The 21,551-nt window shown below is 44.5% G+C and overlaps 1 long non-coding RNA gene across 1 annotated transcript; it reads left to right on the forward strand.

The window, feature by feature from the left end:
- The first annotated feature begins 7,808 nt into the window (after window positions 1-7,808).
- LOC134556262 (uncharacterized) lies at window positions 7,809-21,072 on the forward strand. The gene is made up of 3 exons (XR_010081628.1): window positions 7,809-8,930; window positions 12,491-12,593; window positions 13,066-21,072. It is a non-coding gene; the product is annotated as an uncharacterized LOC134556262 (long non-coding RNA).
- The last annotated feature ends 479 nt before the right edge of the window (window positions 21,073-21,551 follow it).

The raw sequence follows: 21,551 nt of genomic DNA on the forward strand, positions 1-21,551 counted from the left end.
GAGCAACAACAACAAAAACACATCATCATTCCTGCTTTGGCTCCAAAAATCTTGGACTTGTTGTCATGGTAGAAAGTTATATATGTAAGAAGCCAAGAAAGAGACAAATATTATTGAATCTGGTGGCATTTTAGTGAATGTGCTGGAAATAACTTAAGTAGGAAGAAAAACTGGATGCACTCCATTTTTAATTAAAAGAATGCCTCTTCTTATTTCCACAGAGACCTATGGCCTATATAGGCATTAACATATTTGCAAGATACATATTTTAAATATGTTTCTTTATTTGTCAATCTTAAGGGCTCTTCTGCTAAAGTAAATAGAGTTACAGTGCATGGAAATGTATACAGCCACAAAAATATTATCTCTGCAAACTAAAAATGCCAACTGTGGATTTTGTCTGTAACTCCTTCAATCAGGGAACATGGATGTATTATGGAGACACCTAGAGAGATCATAAATATTAGGAAGGGAGAAGATGAGAAAATTAGACTCCCTTGGTGAAACACAGGATAAATAATTCACAATGAAAAAAAAAAAAAAAAGAAAACCAATATTAAAATATGAAGAGCTATTCTGTATGAAAATCAGTCTGAGCTGTGTTGAACAACAGATCCAAGAGGAGTTTTTTGGCAAGACTGCAAAATAAGCCAGTGACCTTGTGGCCTCTCTGCTCAGAGGTAGCACATTCTCTTTTGATAGTTTTCATGTGAACAAAACTTCATTTCTGTGGTTGACCCGTGGACATTTCCATTTCCCTTTCTGAGCCTTTGGGCAGACTTGAGCGAAGAACAGGATTGATGAGAAGAGTTCAAGAAATCAAAAGCTGTGCAGTTGGTAATGGCAATGACAAGTAGCTTGAGGTGGATATTCCCAGAGGATTAGGTAGCCCAAATCCCACAGGTGCCATCAGACAGTGCCCTGTGCAACAGCAAAGCTCTGGATTTGCTGTTGAGGTGTCCTCCATGGAGTGCTTCAAAACACCCATGTGTCTCCTACAGAGGTCCTAAATGATTTAAAGTAAAGCCTTGAAGATGCAAGAAGGTCATTTGGTTTATAATAAAAATATATACAAAGAAGATTATGTAAAGAAAAGTATTAACTTTGGAAAACAACTGCTTTGAGAATTGAGAGCTGTGACCAGTACCAGCTTGTAAAAAGAGGACAGTGAAGTCAAAAGGAGAGAACATGGCTGCTGGGTCTCCAGTTTCTGGCTGCCAGCTTTTCCCTTTCTCCACCAGGTGATTAGGCAGTAATAGTTTTCAAAAGCAAAAAGATTTATTTACATTATTTTCTATACAGAAAACCAGGGTTAAGTATGAGGCTCTGCAACAGAACAGATGTGGGGCTTGGGGAAAGCTGGAGCTTGAACTGAGCTGGGAAAGCTTCCACCATTTGCCAATATCTTGGAGAGTCTGGACTCCTTCCCATCTCTATTGTGACAAAAACAGGACTTCTCAACATTTTGGAGGACTTTCTCCCTTGTAATAAAGGACAAAAAGCATGCAGTGAAAAACAAATCACAGTGCCAGAAGTGACTGAGAATCAGTTTTGCCTGTTTTAATTCCCTATCTTGCCAGCCTCAGCTCCAAGACCTGACCTACAGGTTCCCAGCCAGCCCAGGAATGATCATGCTACATGAAGGACCATTTCAGCCAGAAATTCCATGCTGGCTCCAAGAAAACATTTCCTAGAGTATCTTGCTAAAATGGATACACTCCCACACACACTACATGAAAGGAATCATGTCTGACAAATAAACATTTCTTAATGAGAAACATTTGTCCAACATCTTTCTCCCCAGTACTCTGGAGCTTTGTGCCTCAGAACACCATCAATAAAAGGAAACAACAGCCCTTCCTTGGCTCTAGGAAACTGGGCACTAAAGTGGTGGACTCCCTACCTCCATTAGTTACCCTCAGAACTCTGTACACCTTATAGCACAAAAGTCTGGACTGACTCAAGAACTTTTATAGACCCATTTCATCCCACATTTGACCTTGACCAAGAGTGCCTCTGCCCACAGGCTGCTCCATTTGCTCCGTCCAACTTTGGGACACAGAGGCAATGCAGGGCACCTCAGTATCCCTGGGCTCAGCCATTCCTGAATGTGCATTTCCTCACACCATCAAAAATTTGGATCACCAAGGAGACAGCCCAGCCCTGCTGCCAGTGAGGTGACAGATCCCTGGCACCAGAGCTGGGCTCAAACTGCTCATGAGCTGCTTGTGGCTGGAGAGGAATGTCTGCAGAGAGCTAATCCAGATTGCTCATAGATCTCTTCCAAATTGTCTCTAATTTGAGAGTAAATGTGTGCTGGAAGCTCCATCTTCCCTTCGAAGTAATAACCTGAGAACACTGTGTTTGTGGCTGCACTGGAGAAATCTTAGGATCTCACTGGTGCCTTGGCAAATCTTTAAGATGTCAGAGCCACCTAAGGGCATTCTGTCCCCTCTCTCAGAACACTTCAAGTATCTGTTTGATGCTACAGCCACACCACAGCCACCACAGCTCCAGGAATGTGATAACATTCCTAGCAAGGGCTGGCTGAAGTTGTGAGCCTGAAGCAATATGCTTACAAATACCTGATCTGCACAGAGCTTTTAGAGGTAGGCAAATGGCTCCAAAGCTCCAGAAAAGCTGGCATTTTGGTGTCACCTTTGTTTCTTAGTCCTGTATCTACTTCAGGGAAAAGAGGGGAAAAATTCAGTTGGTATTTGCATTATCCTGTCTACATTTCAGCCACAAGGTTCCAGCATTTGCAGAACTTCTGGAGGTCCATCTCACCTGTTCAACATCTCACCCCTCCCAAGCATAGACTGAAAAATGCCACTTTTCTTCACTGTTAAATCAAAAGCTGTTTACACCCATGTGTCAGGTGTTTACCACCCTCTGTTTCCTCCCTTTGGGCAGCTGATCAGGGATAATGACATATATCCTCAAAGCATTTGTTTTATTTAGCATTACAGAGAGGGAGGGTTTAAGGCAAGGAGCAACCTAATTATATAACCTTTCCCAACCTATCTTATTACAGAGAGATCATCTTGCACATCATCTCTGGAAACACAGCAGCTCAACTCTTTGAATGTCCACTGCTTCATCTGGGCTCTTTCCTGCTCTGCTTTTGTCCTAAGCAGAATGGTTCCAATGACTTTCAGTTAAGATTTTTCACTCATTCTTTACAATCAGGTCATTCTTTACAATCAGGTAGGAACAACAACCTACTTGGCCTTGCTTTAGCCACATAGGTTTTGCTCCAAAGATTCCTAGATGAGGTGGGCATGCTGCCCAAGTGGTGGGAAGGCCCTGATGAGAAACTGAATATCACCAGGGAGCATTTGAGAGCACCCAGACTCTGTCCCCAGCACCAAGAGCATTGCATTGGTCAGCACTGTTGGTGTTGAGCACCAGCTGCAGGCTCTGCACAGGGATGTGGGACTGGAACACACCCTGCCTCAAGCCTCACCCCACGATGAGACAGGCAGGCAAACCAGAAAATTGGGCTCTGGCCCCTTCCTGTGATTAGGTCATTATAATGGGTAAATATTTTCCTAGATAGAGAGCTGAGATAAAGGACTCCTGGTGTCTGAAATGGAGTTTGAACAAGACTTGGAAGGACTATCCCTACCTTGTCATTCTTTATAATGTGCTTTTACCAAATAAATCCCTTTTTACCCAAAGTACCCAGGAAATTAAAGGGAACTTGTTCTTAGCTAATGATGAAAATCTCACAAAATAATTTTTTCATTGAACAGCAAGAACAGCATCTAGTCTAAAGCCAAACTGTTCACCAGCAAATATATAGAATGGATTTAGTGAGAGGTACCAAGGGTTATTCCCAGGGGATATTACAGTTCTACACCATTCAGTCTAAATATTTACTGAGGAGTACAGAAAAGTGAATGGTAGAGGCAGAGTCCCAGAGATTGGCTTGGAGGAGTCCATTTAATTAGAGCCTGTTTCTGCAGAGAAAAATGATTGTGATTGTTTTTTAATGAAAATCAGTGTTCTCTTGCTATAGCAAATAGTCATTATTCATTTTCTATCCCTTTACTCTGCATTATTCATGATTTTGTGACCTCTGCTCTATCCTCTCCCTTGGTGTTCCAATCTCACCCTGAGTTGTCTCAGGGTTTGGGAACTTTTGTATCAGATAAACTGATTTATAAGATAGTCTTTGAGGAATAAGTCTCACTTAAATCTCACATAATACCCAAGAATGTTCTCCTGTATTTGACCTCTTTGTGGATGAAACAATACTCTTCAGACACAATAACCTCGGTGTTTCAGAGCTGTAACCAGCACCTGTGGAGTTTTCAAACAAACAGGCTCAGCATTCCTTGGTGCAGTCTTCCTCACTGCTCCCGCATTTAATTGCTTTGTAATTATACTTGTAAAACCTGCAATGGGATTACACATGGGGGAAAGAAAAATAATTTTAAAAATCACATTTCAGAATAAGAGGGGATTTATGGGAGCTGCAAGACAAAGAAAAACCCACCTTTCTTTCTTTCTTCATTGTTGTCTTTGGAAGGCAGCCACCAAAGTTTCCTTGTCAGTAATACAGGGATTTGTAAATAGAACAAAGAGCTTCCTCACACCAAGGCACATTATATAACCCAGCGCCGTCACCGTGTGTCTTTGCAGGCAGTTCCCTTGAACTTTGCATCTCTCTCCTCCTGAGAACAGTCCTCCATGCCAGCTTGAACAGATGTGGTTTCCTTTAGGAAAGGTTTTCTGTTAGGGTCATTCTGACTTCCTTTTCAGAGTTTTCCAGCCTCATGTGCTCTTTGCTCAAGGGATTACTGTGGTGGGCACTAACTCCATGTGCTACTGTTAAGCTTCTCCTCACCTGCTGGCTGAGCTGAATGAGTGCTGAAATCTCTGTTCCACAGAAAAATCTGACATTTCATGTTTTCCTGAATCAGACCGGAAAGTTGCAATTTCCTGTGAACCCAAATTCTGAGAAACACTTCACACAGTGCAAATGGCCTCAGCACAACCTTTTGTTTGGGTGCTATCTACAGGTTTTCATGAGACTTAAGCTAGCTTTAAACACGTCACGTTCCAAGTGATCCCAAACGCACTCAGGCAGCACCCACTGTCCCAAAGTCACTCAGGGAGCTGCAGCATCTGCCAAGGGTGCTTTGCAAGAGAGAGGTGACCCAGAGCCAGATGTGGTTTTCTCTCACCCCGTGCATTATTCTGGTACTGACACTGCTTCAATTCCACCAGTGCACTCACAGACTTCAAGCATTTACAAGCATTTTAATTCTTACTTTCCAGGCTCATTGAAAAGAAAGGCTTGTATAGTATATCACTGAGGATATAACTCAATAACTTATACAGCCCTGGCATGATATTCCCAACATATCGAGTGCATATTCAATAGCACTATTTTAAAGGAGTGCAGCTTTAAGAAGTTTTAACTAAATCAGGGCACAAGGCCATGCAGACCCTCTTATTTTAGTATCAATAGGGCTGGGTTTTCATCTCTGGTTAGAAGAGTTTTGTAAATGAGCAAGGGTAAGACATTCTACAGCTGATGTAGATCACCTAATGCAAAAGTTCACACTGGTTAAATCAGGGTGGTATAAGTTTGTGTGAAGGTAGCTTTGAAGCTGCAACAGCATAGTGGGAAAAGCAGCCCTGCCCTGTGAACAAGTGAGAAAAAACAAAGGAAACAGTGGAGCAAAAGCTGCTGCTAGCTGGTCTTCATGAAAAATTAAGTTATAGGAAAAAAAAAAAACGAAAAAAGAAAAAATAAAAGAGGTGGAGGAAGGAGCAGAAGCGTACTTCAAGACCAAAATCTCATCAGACTAAAAATCAGTGTAACTCCCACATTGCAACACTTTGCAGGTCTAATAGACACAAAGCTGTTCCTTCACCCAAAAGCCAAACATAAAAGTCACGGAAACCCATCATGCCAATTCTGTGGCTGCTTTCCGGAGCAGAATCTCTTTAAATGTCAATGTTCTCTTTGTTCTGTGCACTCTTTATAATGAGTCTATCATCTGTTTGGTAAAAGATCCAGTGAAATATGTAATAAGGTTATCTCACCATCTCCCTCTATTGTAAAGTCATATCTCCTCTTCCACTCATTAATTATTGTCTTCCATTTCCTGTGTCAGATGTGAATCAGAAAATAGGGACTCAAGGTTTACAAGCTTAGCAACTCACCATATATTAGCTGAGCTGTGGTAACTCTCCATGTGCTCTCTCTTAGCCCGTGATAAACAAAGCCAGTGTGACTGTGCTGCACACAGGCCTGCAGTCGATGCAGTTTGGATTAACCTCCTTTTATTGTCAGCTAAGCTGACAGTGATAGTGGCCATGGCTCAGCTGATGTTCAGTCCTCATATTGCAAGACTTTGCCTTTAAATCCTGGGAGCAGAGCTGTAGCAATGTAACTATCTGGAAAGCTACGATGATTTATGTGCTGTCAACATACGCTAAAATAAAAAAGGACAAAAATGCAGCACAATTACATGATTATCAGCCAATGCCCCTTGGTTTGCAGTTTTTCAAGCATGAACTGCTCAAACTTTGGATCAAGAAGTGAAGCAATCTGTTTCTCAAGTGCAAACAGGAAAAAGTTATATGAGTCTTCTAGCAATTTCAGGCAAATATATCACAGAAGCAGCATGCTTAGCCTTTTTACTGTGCATCTGTCTGAGGTTTCCAGTAAGCTTTCCCTGATATATAGTAAGAGTCAAAACTCTAATCTCTTTTAGCTCTTTTTTATTGTCTTTGCAGCACTAACTTTGAAAAATGGCCTTGTCCCCAAAGAACTGCACACAGTCCGTGTAGGGAAGCTGTTAAAATAAATGCTTTACGTAAAAAATATTGCAGATGAACCCAGCTCTGAGAGTTTTAGAGCTACAACATATAGATATAAACCAGAGCAGCTAAGTATGAATGGAGGTCATACTCCAGTAGAGAAGAAGGGAAGTCCCCATCTGACAGTTGTTGCATACGATCTCTGAAATCAACAATTCCTTCTCTTCTTTCTCAGGGCTGCAGCGTTTTAATAAAAGACTATTCTCGCATTTATGTCCTTCTGCCTTCCTCCTCACTGACCTCAATACATACCATGCTGATTCATAAAGTTTCTTCTTTCACTGGATTGGAGTGCTTTCTGGAGACCTTATTTGTGCTATTCTGCCTGTGAGACATCTGGCTGATTTATAGAGGCTAAGACACAGTGTTGGCTGCCCTACCTGAATATTGTGTTTCCTACACATTGTGTTCCTATCTCTGCCCATGCTGTGGTCTGATTTTTGATAGTCTGTGTGTTGTTCAAAGAAGAGATCAAACTCTGTGCCTCTCAGAAAAGCTTCTGATATCCTCATGAATAAAAGTACGCTTTTCCACCTGTATTCCTCACAAAGCAGCGACATCAGTGTGTAAATACTGATTGGAGAAATTCAGGCAAAGGATAATGTGCAAATGAGAACATGATTCAGTGGTGGGAAAAATACAGACAAATACCAGGTGCCTCAAAGGCTGAATCACAAACAAGACAGTGAAAAAACTTAAGAATGCAAGAGATGATGGAGGAGCTTGACTTGGCATTTACCTGTTTATTCCAACAGGATATGCAGATTCCACCCTTGTGACATCACTGCCTTATCTCACCTCATCAGTGCCTCATGACACAACACCTCTCCATAGCACTGAGTCAGCACCACTGTGTATCTCCTCTTGGCCATGCAAGCTGGGATGAAAAGCTGCCCATAATGGTGAAAGTATAGAGGGACCTCTAAACAGGTCCCCAAAGTGATTAAAAAGTTCATGGTCATCTTATGAGCACCCCTCCCAGGAAATACCATGGGCTCAGAAAAATTTACTGCACAGTAACATAGCAGTGTTCCATGGGAGTGCTCCCACAACAGATGGAACCATAATTCATACTGTGTGTTCAAACAAAGGAGCAAGGAACTCTTGCACTTCACTCCTGGAAAAAGCACTGCAAAGTATATTTTCCCGTGTGTCTAACAGGTAAAGGCTGATTCTGCCTGCTGTACTCTTCCAGAGGCCTGGACTGAGAGAATATTTCCTAAAGCATCCCTGCAAGTGTCCAAGGCCAGGCTGGATGGGGCCCTGTGCAGCCTGGCCTTGCACATGAAGAGGGGTTAGGAACTAGATGATCTTTAAGGTCCTTTCCAACCCAAACTATTCTATGATTCTGTGAAAGCATCACACACATGGAGTGCTAACCCTCCTTTCCCCCGAGCAAACAAAAGCTGTTTGCTATTCTGGAAGAAAAAAAACCAAAAACAACAACAAACCAAACAAACAGAACAAAACAATCAGATGGAAAGAATCTGAAATATTCATATAATGGTTGACTTACAAGAGGCAATGTAAAGAGGAGCTTTATGTTAGACAAAACTCAGCCACATGGAAACTAAAATATTGGGTCACTACCCTCAAGTCCGGTCTAAAACAGTCCCTGAGTCTCTAAACACAACCCTAAAAAACATCCTGTGCTGCACCTCAGCTGTCATTCTGTACAACAGGGCCAGGTTTTCTTCCAGGAACACCAGGTCCAGAGGCCAGGAGGCTCTTGTTGTATTTGCACATACTAGTCCCTTTTGTTGGGGGATTTAGGTCACAAGAGCGTAGGAAAGGCAGCTCTGAATCACCTGGCTCTTGCACGTGTTGCTTGCACGTTGTGCAAATGTTTCTGAACTCAACCTCATTTCAAGACACACCCTTTGTTTGTTACTTTCTCTTAGGGCTTTTTCGCAACCCCATCCACTGCCAACACAAACAAGGTTGCAACATCTCCCTCCAGTCTGTCTTCCTCTGCTCTGCTCTAAATGTCAACCAGCCACATAGCACTGCTCACTTGCTTAATTGGGCAAAATACCTGCTCTGGATGCCCTGTGCCTTGACTGCCTCCGGGAGAAAGTTTCTTGGGAATGGTAAGTGACGGAACCTGCAAGCTGGTCTTAGTCACGTTGATAGCAGATACCAAGAGCCTTGCACAGGTAGGACACGCAGCTGGCTTTGCTGAGCAGCCATCAGGCACCAGGGGAGGCTCAGAGGAGCAATCAGCAGGGATCACAGTGGCTACCAGAAGTTGTTTCTGCAATTGCTGTGCTTTCTACTTCACGGCAGTGTGTACCCTGTGCAGAGAGTGAAAAGGAGAGAAGTTGCTGCCATTTGAATGTTATTTATTGGTGTGAGACCCAGTTCCATTCCTAATATTTGGGATAACTAGAGTGGATCCCTTCTAACTCAAGGGGCACCACAACAAACCCTCTGTGAATACAGTCTGGAAGCAGCTAGCAAACACAGGCACCCTGGAGACCCTCTTAACTCCCAAATCTTGTCCACACTAGAAATTAGATCTATAAAGCACTGAGTAGATGATATCTAGCAAGCCTGGGAAATGGGGCGTGCATGGTGCCTACACTCAGCCCTCCACACAGCCATTACAGCAGAGAGATCAGCACAGATGCCCAAGGACTCCGCACAGGCAGTGGAACACAGCTCTGCCTCTGTCCGTGTTTTTGGCATGGCCTCTTGCTCGCTTCGATAGAGCTGTCCTGTGTGGGGATGGGGCAGCATCCTGCTCTCCTCCTGCCCTGTCACCAGCCCCCCTGGCACCCCAGGAGCCGGGCTGTGGGCTGTGCTGCTCACCAGCTGGAGGCGGCTGCTTTTATCAGCAGCCGTGATCAGGGGGATTTTCTCTTATTTCGTTCTCAAGCTTCCTTCAGCTTTGGATTTGCATAAGATCCTGGGTTAGGACTAATCTGATCCCAGGTTGGGAACATTGCATCAGGCCCGGTGAATCCTCCATGCCAAACTGTCTCTGGTCAGGGTGTGCTGGTGCTGGAAAACAGAACCGTGCAGGGACAAACGGCGGCTTGAATTCTCCTTAGTTATAGGAGTGCCTGGCTTTGTATCTCCTTTAAACTCCTGTGCTATGTGGCAACTCCCAGTCAAGTTTCTATTTGTTTACAGCCCTTGTAGCCAGGTGCTTTCCATGTTCACTCTGGGTTGCTGAAACAAGAAGCATGTCCAGCCTCCAGGGCTCGCCAGCAGCTATTGACTAACATGAGCACATTGTCCTTGGTGGCAGGAGGGAGCACCCTGCTTTATCTTTGCATTCCCTGGCAAGCAGCAGTGGTGGAGCAAGAGACATGTCTCACTGCCCAGGAAGAGTATGAATTCGAGTCTCAGAATGTAGATAAACATGTGGCCATTCTGCTGGAGGAGTTAGAGGCGACAGGGTTCAAGTGTGGCCATGACACCTGAAGGGTTGTTCAGTGTGGGCATGTGGATGATTGGCTTTTCCAGGTCCCACTGGAATAAATTCATGAACATGCTTGGGAAAGTGGGGGTTTCTCTTAAAGTTTTCACTTGGTAAAATGATAGAAGATTTGAGGGTTAGCAGTGCCAAGTGTCTGATATGGCAGTCACCATCTGTCTTGGTCACCTTTCCATCACCACTTTATGGCCAAATAAGATGGCCTGAGCCATTTCTTTGCTGCCAGATTCACTTGCTTCAAGAACAATTTGGCATGCTCACCTGGAGCTGATCTTTTATAAAATACGGACACAGGCATGTCCTACTGCAGGAGGTACTATGAATTTGGGGTTGTGATTGACACTGGGGTACAGTCTGCCCGTGGCCCCAAATCCTTCAAATCAGTGCTGACCTACTGTAACACATTGATTATCCCACTGCAATATTTAAAAATATATACTTCCTGCTAAAATGGTGTGCTCCTCTTGCCAACTAGACTCCATCTAGATCTAGATCAGTGTCCAGTCCCTGGCAAGCCAAATCATGCTACAAGCTCTGAACCTGAAGGCACAAAATCACCAATAGAACAGTGCTGATAGGGTCAGAGGTGCAAAGAAACCAGCTCTCCACTCCATGAGCCATCCTCCAGCTCACAGGTGATATAAATGGGGACGTCCTTGGCAGTTCAATCACTACTGTGCCATTGACTGGAAATGTTGTTTTTTCTGACATTAGAGTATACACAGGCTCAGTCCAGATGCCAATCATGAAACTAAATGTGCAGTTGTAATGATGGGCAAAATCTCCACTGCTTTGTTTTATTTGAGCTCAAAATCAAGATATCCTGCTTAGAGCATTGAAAAGTACCCTGTAGTTTGTCCGCTTAAAAACAACACAGTGGCTCTGCCTCATACTAGAATGTCCATTCCCTAACACTACATTTATTGGCATAATAGGAAAAGAAAAACAATTCCTTTTTCTTTTTTTTTTTTTTGGGGGGGGTGGTTTGGGGGGTGGGGGTTGTTTAAAGTGTATATTTTACTCTCAGGTCAAGAAATCTTTTGTTTCTGGTAGGAGCTGTGCTACCTTGTTACTGAGATTGGCTTTCTCTACAGGCCTTCGGTAAGGATTTTACTCCTTTGAGAAGTTTTCTGTTTTGTTTGGGGATGTTTGTGTTGTGGTGACAATTTTGGGTCATGCCAAACCTCCACGTGAACATCTCAGTTACAAATCTGCAGCCCCACCTTTCTCCAAGGAAACACTGAGAGCATTCCTCCCCCTCACAGACAAGGAGAGCCAGCTCTTTGCCCACAGCAACAGAGGCTTTCCTGGTAGCAAATACCTATTCCTGTAGGCACTCAAAGGAGAAAACATGTTGGTGACAAGTCTTTTCCCTTTTTTTTTTTTTTTGTTCTTTCCATAGGGAAGAATCTTGATTCCTACTCAAATACTGTTTGAGAGTTTTGGTTTTTGGTAGGTTCTTTTTTGTTTTATGAAAAAGGCATCACTTTTAAAGGGGTGTTAAACTGCTGCTGAACCCAGATGATTGTGGGAGGATGGCATTTTGCTGTTCCCTCTCCTGCAAAGCTGGCTCATGAAACTGTGTCCCAAATTGTTGGCAGTGTGGCTTTGAAATGTCGTGGACAGTGGGCTGGCCCAGGTAGCTGCCCCATACCCCACACCCTTGTACCACTGAGCAAGTGAAGTCAATGAAGAGGAAAGTTTGACAGTTCGTTTGACAGCTGTAGGGAAATGACTGTATATGATGATTAACAAACAGAGAATATTTATGAATGCCTTCCCTCTGAGAATCAGGCTAATAGTAATTATACTTTTCTAAATCCTATCTATAAAGTCATCTACATTTAGGTAAACAAAATCATAGAGATTTTTCTGTTGGCATAAATACAAGGCAGAGTCCCAGCTCTCAATCATTACTTCAGGCTCCTGGATGCCAACCTTACTTCTCTGTGAGGACAAAAAGAGAAACCGGCTCCAGAAAATGTAGTCAGTGTTTACATTTTATTGAACCACTAGACATTGCTGTTGGCCACACCATGAAAACAGTGCAGCAAAGAGAGCCTTTCATTTGCCTGTGCTTGGCAGAAAGTGTCGTTCTTTGGTTACTCAGCTGAAGTTGACAAGTTGCCCAGTATTTTTATTATCAGCTTGTCAGCTCAATCTCACTACTGCCCTCTTAATTTATTATTTTGTATTTCAAAATCACAGGTGTGACTCATTGCACAGCCAGAGGTTATAATGAAGTATCCCACTCATCCTTTAGCTCGCCCTTTGTTGAAGACAATGCAGATTGCGGAAGGTTTCTGAGGAGGTAAGAGGATTGCAAAAGAGTCAAAGACTCCTCTTTTATCTTACCTATGTGTGGGCAGTGAAACTGCCAGATATGAAACCAGCTGGGTGCAAAGGTGGGCATGGAGGTTCATTTGTCATTGTGTCGAGGGTTGAAACTCAGAAGATACAGCAGCTGTCATTAAAGATAGGCACCCAAACTTAAATCACCTCACCCTGAGGGTGAGTCCAGAGAGACAATCCTAGGATAACACACTTCGTCCAAGATTTCCTCTATGCTTTACTTTCCAACAGGACAGAAGATGAAAACAAACCAGGCATTTTTCAATTTAAAAAAATCTTATTCCCTGCATTTTATGATTTAAATCTGGGAGTGACTCTAAGTGTAAGATTTTGCCAGCATTGTGCAAATAAGAATCCTGTGGCATTAGAGTTTTTGAAATGTAAATATATGTTTCTTATATAAAGTGACGTATCATCCATGTTTCTCCTAGGAGTATCTGGGATGAGCTGCTGGGAAGAAGGGAGAAGGAGCACAGTTCTATTGGAAAGAATATCTTGCTGCTGATTATGAAAATGATGTGGAAGTCATGGGCTGAATTAAATATTTTTCCATATTGGAAAATTGATGGGAATGCTCCCTGGTATCAACAGCTCATGTGAAGCAGAGGAAGAGATCTTTTTATTACAGAAGAGGAGTGCCAAAATCCAGAGCTATTCTGAATCAATTTGCTCTTTTAATTATCTTGTACAGACGTCTGTCTGTGCAGCAGAAATGCTGAGCTCATGCTACATGAAAACAAACCACATAAACTTGAGGAGATACAAACACAATTTGTTCCTAACAGAAGGCACTTACAAAGCCACACACCTCAGTGTCCTGGCAACTCCCTCCCCAGAGGGAAAGATGCATGTCCTATGTCCAGTCTGAGTACCCTGGAGCAGTGAAAGGCAGGGGCAGAGCTACTGGGGTTCTTGTTTTTTTTAAAGCTGCAACATGGAGCTGTGGTAATGCCAAACGTGTCCCTGGTCTGCTCTGTCTCACTGCTGGGGGGAAGGAACTGTGACTCAAAGGCTGTCCACTGGCAACACAGAAAACTAAACCAAGAGCACTGGTTCAGCTCTGCCATATCCAATTTCTGTCAAGTATAGAATAATAGCTACCCAGCGAGCTGGGACATGCTTCACCAGCATCAATAGAGTTGTGCTTCAGCGCATCCCTCGAGGTAGCAAAGAATTATCCCCATTTTATAAATGAGGTAACTCAGGCACAGGGATTAAAGCCAGAATGTTCCAAACTGGCTGCCTACTGCTAGGTACCTACACCCATATTTACGCAACTCGTGGCCTGATTTTCAGAAGGGCAGGGCAATGAAAATTTTGGCCTGAGGGATTTGTTCACACACAGTTTACTGGTAGCAACGCCCAGGATGGAAACCTGGTCTCTGCTACCTGTCTTGAGCCTTAACCACTGAAAACATCCTTTCTACCACTAGCCAAGAGTTGGTGAAGGCTCCTGACTGTCCCTGTTTGCAATGCAGAGATTCAGAGTTAGCAATGCAGGCTGGCTGCCTACGTGCTCTCAGCTAGAGACTTTTAAAGAGCAACAGCAGGAGTAAAACTGGTGAGATTTCTTTGTTTCCTCCTCAGCTCTTCAGAGCCCAGGCAGCTTTGCTTGACTTGCAGTGCTTTGTTACCCACCAGCACGTCTGGTGTGTAAACCTCTGTTCTGCCTCACACATGGCATCATCTCCCCCTCTGTCCCTTCACCATGTCCTGCTCAGGACACCTCAGCCTGGCAGAGCACAGATCCAGTGCAGAACCCGTAACAGATCCATAAGAGAAGTAAGAAAACTGGCCAGATGGATATCTGAACTCCTCAAAAGCACAAGTACCAACAGGAACAAGTTAATCCCAGTGCCCCCTCACCTTTCTTCTACACTCTCTTTCTGGTCTTTACTTGGCCTCAGAAATAGCCCTGATTTATTGGAAAGTCTTGAGAAGCAAGAAAATGTAGTAAAAAACCTAATCCCACACTATAAACTAGCAAAACCCAGGAGGCAGAGCACTTGCTGGCCGGCTACAATAGAGCTTTGCAAGTGTCCCTGTTAAAATCATCCCTGCTAGGGGCTAATGTGATGCTTGTCTTAGCTTGTTAGAGAGCCTTGCTGTCTTTAGACACGTACTTGAAAAACAGCACTGCTGGTTGGTTGCTACCTGAGGGAAGAAGGACAAAGGATCTCAGCTGTCTCTGTGGAATGGTCACTGGTCAGGTCACCTCAAGCCTGACCTGCAATACCAAGTGCATGCTGCAAATCCATTGCTGTCAGCCCTTGTGCTTTGTCTCATCGATGGAGTCCCAGCCACCTCTGACCTCTTCTTTCCCTTCCTTCAGGCCATGTCCTGCTCACAGGGCTCCTGCTCAGCTGCTCTGCAGCTTCCCCCCACCCGGAGGGAGGACAGGCGAGAGGAGGTGACAACCCTCAGCAAAGGTTAAGGCTGGAAAAGAAGGAAGTGTCAGCTCAATCAGGTCAGCTCAGCCAACAACTGCTGCTGTAATCCCTCTGCCTCAGGTCCCTGTGCTGCTCTGCTCATGCTCTGGACGCTGCTGTATGAGCAGCAGCCTTGTCCCCATGGTACTGTCAGCCTGCACCATCCAGACAGGGAGATGGGGAAAAGGGGTAAAGAGGAAGCAGCTGATCATGAGAATCTCCTAGAACTGTTTCCAGATCCTCCTTTTGCAGTGTGTTTTGGGAGCATGGATTTTGAGATGGACTTTACTCCTACTGAAGTTGGGAAGTCCAGACTCAGCACCCTCTGATTTCTCCAGAAGAAGGCTGAAAGCTAGATCTAAATCAATTCTTATGCTGCAGCTCATCTCCATACTCACAGCAAACCCAGAAGCTTTGAGAAGCTGGCAGTGACATGGCCCCAGTTCCTTCTGCCCAGGTCTAAGGTACCTCTTTTGGGATGGGAACAACTGAGTCTCACCCATCTGTCAGCAACCAGGAGGAAGCCAGGGAACAAATGCCTCCTATTCAATAAAAGTTGGTGCTGCACTTTATACAGCAACCAGTGCTATTGGTGGTGAAAACAAATCCTATTCTTCTCTGCCAGATAAACACACTTTATCCTATAAAGAGCAGCATTTCTGACTGTTCAGCAGCAGCCAAACTCACTATGGGAAAAATAACAGGTGTTTGTAAGACACTCCCTGTTTATTCACAGTGCCTAAAATAATTGCTTAAAAAAATCCAACAGAGATTTAATTTTCTATGCTCCCACATTTAAAAAAACAAAAACAAAAAAAACCCCTAAGCTTGGCTCATGGTAGTTGAAGGCAATTCATTATGAAAGGGGTGTTCTTTCTGTTGTGGTAGCAAAGAAACCTACTTATGAAAGCTCCTGAGGAGCAGAATAGCAAAGCAAATTCCTGCCTAGAACCAGTACTTCCCTCTGCTTCTCATTAAGCCCTCCAGGTGGAAGCTTTTATTATCAAAACATGTGATTTTATTGTCAAAATGAGATGAGCAGGGATTAAGCTCCTCCAGTGGGTGCCCATCATTGACCATCTCCAATATTGCCTTTTGTAAGGCAACAATGGCCTTGGGCTGGCTTATGCCCTTCCCTCTTGTTCTGGTGGTGGAACAGGAGATAAATGCACTGCTCCAGTGGGAAAAGTGTGTCTCAGAGGCACAAACCTTTCTCCAATCCCTGCTTGCTTCTCCGGGAAATAGCTGGCAGTGGATCTTGATCAATAGAGCACTTTCCAGCGTGATGGGCTGACACACGGTGCTGCAGGAGGAGGACAGACACTCCCTGTCTCCATCCACTCTCCCCATGCTTACAGCATGGATGGGGACATCCCTGAGCCACTCAGCGGGTGAGGGGACACCCAGTGCACAGCTGCTGGTGGTATTTGATCCTTGTGGTGGTGGATAAAGTCCCTGCAGGAGCCACTCAGGAGAATGTAGCATCATTCCTGAGGGCTGCAAGCTTCATGAGACAACGATTACAGTGCTCCTCTGTCCTCAGGACTTTCCCTTCCCTTTCCCAGGGTACAGCTCTCCTTGAGTCCAGCCCCTCGCAAGCTTTTGGGATAAGTCACAGATGCTCGGTAGCTCCCTGGGAACCTGGAGAGAGCCTGGAGCAATAGGAGCCCACCTAGCAGCACCCCAGCGCTGTCCCAACCCCCAGATGCTGCTCCTGGTGGCTCCTGGACTGCAGTCCAGGTCACGGGTGGGTGCAGACACAGCCTGCCCCTTGCCGGGGAACATGGGACCTAGACAACCTATTGCTGGGAGTAAAACACAGCCACATTTTAGACTTTGCTGCTCCTACAAAAGTGCAGGAAGGCTTACACAACCCAAACCGGCTTTCTGGGGGGGCTCACTTGTCTCTGAGCAGTGGACACGAGAGGCAGATGGGGTTTGTGCAGACAGGGGCTGAGCAGGGCTCACGGCGGTGGGTATCGTCTGTGCTAGGCTGCACTCCCAGCTGAGACCGGGCTGTCGCGGCTCCTCACACACAGCGGCCTCCGGCCTGAGCAAAAGAGACAGATAAAGCCAGAAAAAGAAACAGAGGCGCAGGGGAGAGCGGTCATTTCCCAGGGGTTAGGCAAGGGAGCGGCGTGGGTCGGTGTGGGGCAGGGCAGGGTGCCACCGGCAGGGATGCAGCAGCGACGTGCGCCCTGCACAGGGATGGGCAGGGAGCAGCCCCGAAAGGGCAGCCCCGCAGGCAGAGAGGAGAGGATGAAAGGAGGCGGCTGCAGCGCGTAGCGGGGCAGGATGAAAGGGCTCAGAGGCCGGAGGAGCAGAGAGACGGCAGTGACTCAAAAAGCAGAGCCAGAGGCAGCGGCGCACGGAGCCGCTCCGCGTTAGGCACAAAGGAGCGCGGCAGCAGAGCGCGGGGTCCGAGAGCAGCCCCGAGATCAAACCAAACCCATCCCAGAGAGACTGGAGGTGTCTGAGCAATAAAGGAGCTCACACTGCTCCAGCGCCGGCAGCTCGGGGCATGCAGGGCAAGGCAGGGCTTTGTGCACACAAATGAAGCACAGCAGAGTCCTCTGTACCGGCCTGGGCAAACAGCACGGGGATGGGAAAGATGGATAGGATAGGATAGGATAGGATAGGATAGGATAGGATAGGATAGGATAGGATAGGATAGGATAGGATAGGATAGGATAGGATAGGATAGGATAGGATAGGATAGGATAGGATAGGATAGGATAGGATAGGATAGGATAGGATAGGATAGGATAGGATAGGATAGGATAGGATAGGATAGGATAGGATAGGATAGGATAGGATAGAATAGAATAGAATAGAATAGAATAGAATAGAATAGAATAGAATAGAATAGAATAGAATAGAATAGAATAGAATAGTTAAGATTGTAAAGGACCTCTAAAGTCACTGAGTTCAACCATTAACCTGACACTGCCAGATCTGCCACTAAACCATGTCCCTAAGCAGCATTACTATGCATTTTCTGATTACTTTTCAGGACAGTGATTCCACCACTTCCCTGAGCAGCCTGTTTCAATATTTGACAACCCTTTCGGTGAAGAAACTTTTCTTGCTATCCAATCTAAATCTCCCCTGGAGCAACTTAAAGCCATTTCCTCTTGACCTATCATTTGTCACCTGAGAGAAAAAAATTGACCCTCACCTGTCTACAACATTCAGTTATTGTAGGGAGCAATAAAGTCCCCCCAAACTTCCTTTCTTTCAGACTAAACAACCCCAGCTCCATCAGCTCCTCCTTCTTAGATTTGTGCTCCACTAAGACAAGTGCTTCTCCAGACAACAAGAAGCAGCAAATGCCCTTTTTTAGGCAGGATCTTAGAGAAAAAATCTAGACTTGAAGCTTGTACCTTTTCTTTGGTGCCTGTCAGGCACCAAAACCCATGAAACCTTATTCAAGAAGGTAAAACCCACACAAAGTGGCATTTCCAAGGTACCCAGTGCCTTTAGCTCCGGATCAATCTGTCAGCATGCCCCTGGGGCACATCTACGTGCCTTTCCTCCTTTGCCAGGCAGGCAGTGACTGACCCTGTGCAACATTTCACCTCCACTGGAGCGATTCTGGTGACTCAGCGCTTCCCCTGCAAGCCACTGCGAGGGCCCTGCTCCAGTGAGGGGATTGTAGCAGCAACCCAAGCACAATAATGGTGTGGCTGAGCAGCAGGGATTTATTTATGAGCAGGCAAGGAAAGTGAGAGTTATAGGTGGCCAGTCCCTATGACAGAACCACCATATATTTCCTCCAACAAAGCGTGTGACAACAGCTCCATAAATTCACATAGTAACAGAAGCGAGCGCCAGCTCATCATTGCAGCTATTTAAGGAGCCAAGTAGCACTCTGTGCTTATTGCAGAAGTTCACAGTTAGTTAAAAATAAGCATTAAAAAAGTCACTTTTGGGCCCTGGCTGAATAAGGCTTTTTATTCACGATGCCCAGCATTGCGTTCTGTCTCTTCTCCTTTTATGCCTACACAGACTTTCTGGCAGAATTTCGTGTTAGGCACTGTCAGCTTCCTTCTGAAGGAGCTTAACTTAGGATGTGCCATAATCAATTGTAAAACTTAGCAGTGACTATGAAATACTTGATCCTTTTCAATACCAGCAGATCTCAGATGTGCTTTAAAAATTCTTTAGCTCCAGCCCATTAAATATCTAAGGAGAGCTTCCTTGAGATGGAATTGCTGAAGAGAATAACCCCGAGATCCACAACATGCTGAATAGGTTTTTTTAATGCTGTCTCATGATCAGATTATTTGCAGTACCTGTCAGCTAATGTGCTGTTTTCATTGCTAATGTAACACTTCTTCCTAAAGGGAGAAGGGGGAGAGGGTGAAAACAACTCTTCACAGTGAACTGGAAATCAAAAAATAGCTGTGTGTTTTGTTGTCACTTCTGCTACTCTCTTTTCTGACGTATAAAGAAAAGCTCACTTTAATATGACTAACTCTCCTTTAAACATGAGAAATACCAAGTTTCTCTGAATCCCATGGCTTTTATTCTTTTTTCTTGAAGCTTTAGGCAAAATTTGAAAGAGACATCTCAGCTAGAAAGAAAAGTTGGAACTTTCTTAGGTTAAGGCTTAACTCCAGCAGTGATTGGAATGTAATCTCCCTATAAGAAAAAAAATTGGCATCTCAGGGAAAAAAACTGAAAGATAAGAAATGGAAATTAAGGCTTGCTGTCTGGGAAGCTGGAGCTCTAGGGCCCCATTCTCCCCCAGAGCCTGCTGTCCTGCTCAGACTTGGTTTTCCATGAGCACCTGGCACTCCTGCCCATTTATCCCCTTTTCTTGGGAGCCTTTCCTGAAGTCAGGACAACAGGTTGGAAACCTGTCCTTGGAGTCTGATGAGGACTTGGTGTGTGTGCAGTAAAAATTTGCCAAGGCATATCCTATGACATTTTCCCATGGTCAAAATTATTCAGATTAGGAAGAGAGAGGAGATTCTTGTTTGGTTGGTTTAGTTAGAAGGTGATGTTTTGTACAGAAATGACATAACTTTGGAGGGAAAAAAATAAGGTTACCCAAGAGCCAGTTTAAAAGAAAAGTGTTGAATGGAAAATTTTCAGCCAGCCCCACACAGATCCCTTCTTTATCTCTAGGATTGGAAAAGCTGCTGAGCTGCTGCTCTGCTCTCTGTGGTAGCTGGTGTCACGTTGCACGCTCCTCCAAGGGTAGCAGATTGCTTATGCATTAGTTCTTTTGCATAATACCAGCAATTATAGTGGGTTTGGGTGTTTGAGGGTTTTTTATACACACATTGTTTGCTGCTAACAAACTCAGGAAGGAAATTTACGGTCTTGAATGGGGAGTGAGGTCTGTGAGACGTCCCCGGCAGGACTGAGCTGCTGAACCTTGCAGTGACTCAGCCAGCACAGGAAACGTTTGTTCTGAGCAGCCCCATCTCCTGTCCCCCTCTGCTCCATGCACAAGGTTTATAAACAGGCCATGGTAGTTTCTTTTAATTCTGCTTTTGGGGTTGTTTTTCATTCTTTTTCTTGGAGTGTTTCATTGCTTTCTGTGTACAAGGTTATTTATTAGAAATAAACAACATTAAATGGACAACGTGCTTGAGCAGAAAGACTTGGGGAGGGGATCCTCAGCTTTTGTGGTAGAGCATTACTACTCTTGGTTGGATGCTGTCATACTGGTTATGTTAAATTAAATGTCCTTGTTCTCCACCTCTGTTCACACCTTGGAGACCAAATATTGCACACAAAATTGGAGGGCTCCCCATGAGAGAACAGGGCTCAGACAAGAGGGTACAGCAAACACAGAGGACAGAGAGAAAAACCATAAATAAAAGATCAGTGTGGGGTTTCATGCAGAGATCTCCATCTACATTTTTATATTTCTATCTGACAGTAGCTCTTCCTGTTCAGCAAATTCACCTCACCTCATCGTTCCCAGACCTGACATGTAACGAAACCAATTAAAATACTTGTTAACTTAAATAAATAAACAGAGACATGCAGAAGATGTGACTGTTCAAAGCCTAGCAGCTTGTACTTGTGCATTTTTGTCTCCTCATTAATCTGTTTATGAAAGGGGCTTGATTAGTTCCATATATTCAGCTTCTAAAGTTAATACCTTAGTGGTCTAAAGTGTTTGTACCAAAGCTAACACTGAATTTTCTCTCTGCTGCAATAAACATGTAAATATGAACTGATTCACGCATGCAAACAATTTCCAAAATTGACTTCAAGAACACTTTTCAAATAATGTTTAAAATGCTATGCTGGGAAACAGTACAGGGCACCTGTTAGTTTATTCTGGCTAGGGACACTTCAAACACCCTCGTATTTCTCTCTGTATGTTTGTGTCTGGTACAGAGACTCACATATTTTTTTATTATTATTATATGCAGCAGTTCTGTACAGCTATTAACCCAGCCCCATAACCCAGCCCCTATCTGATCTGAGCCCCATCCCAATCTGATTTTTGCTACACGCTTCTC

Source organism: Prinia subflava, chromosome 11 (assembly GCF_021018805.1).
Source record: "Prinia subflava isolate CZ2003 ecotype Zambia chromosome 11, Cam_Psub_1.2, whole genome shotgun sequence".
NCBI lineage: Eukaryota > Metazoa > Chordata > Aves > Passeriformes > Cisticolidae > Prinia > Prinia subflava.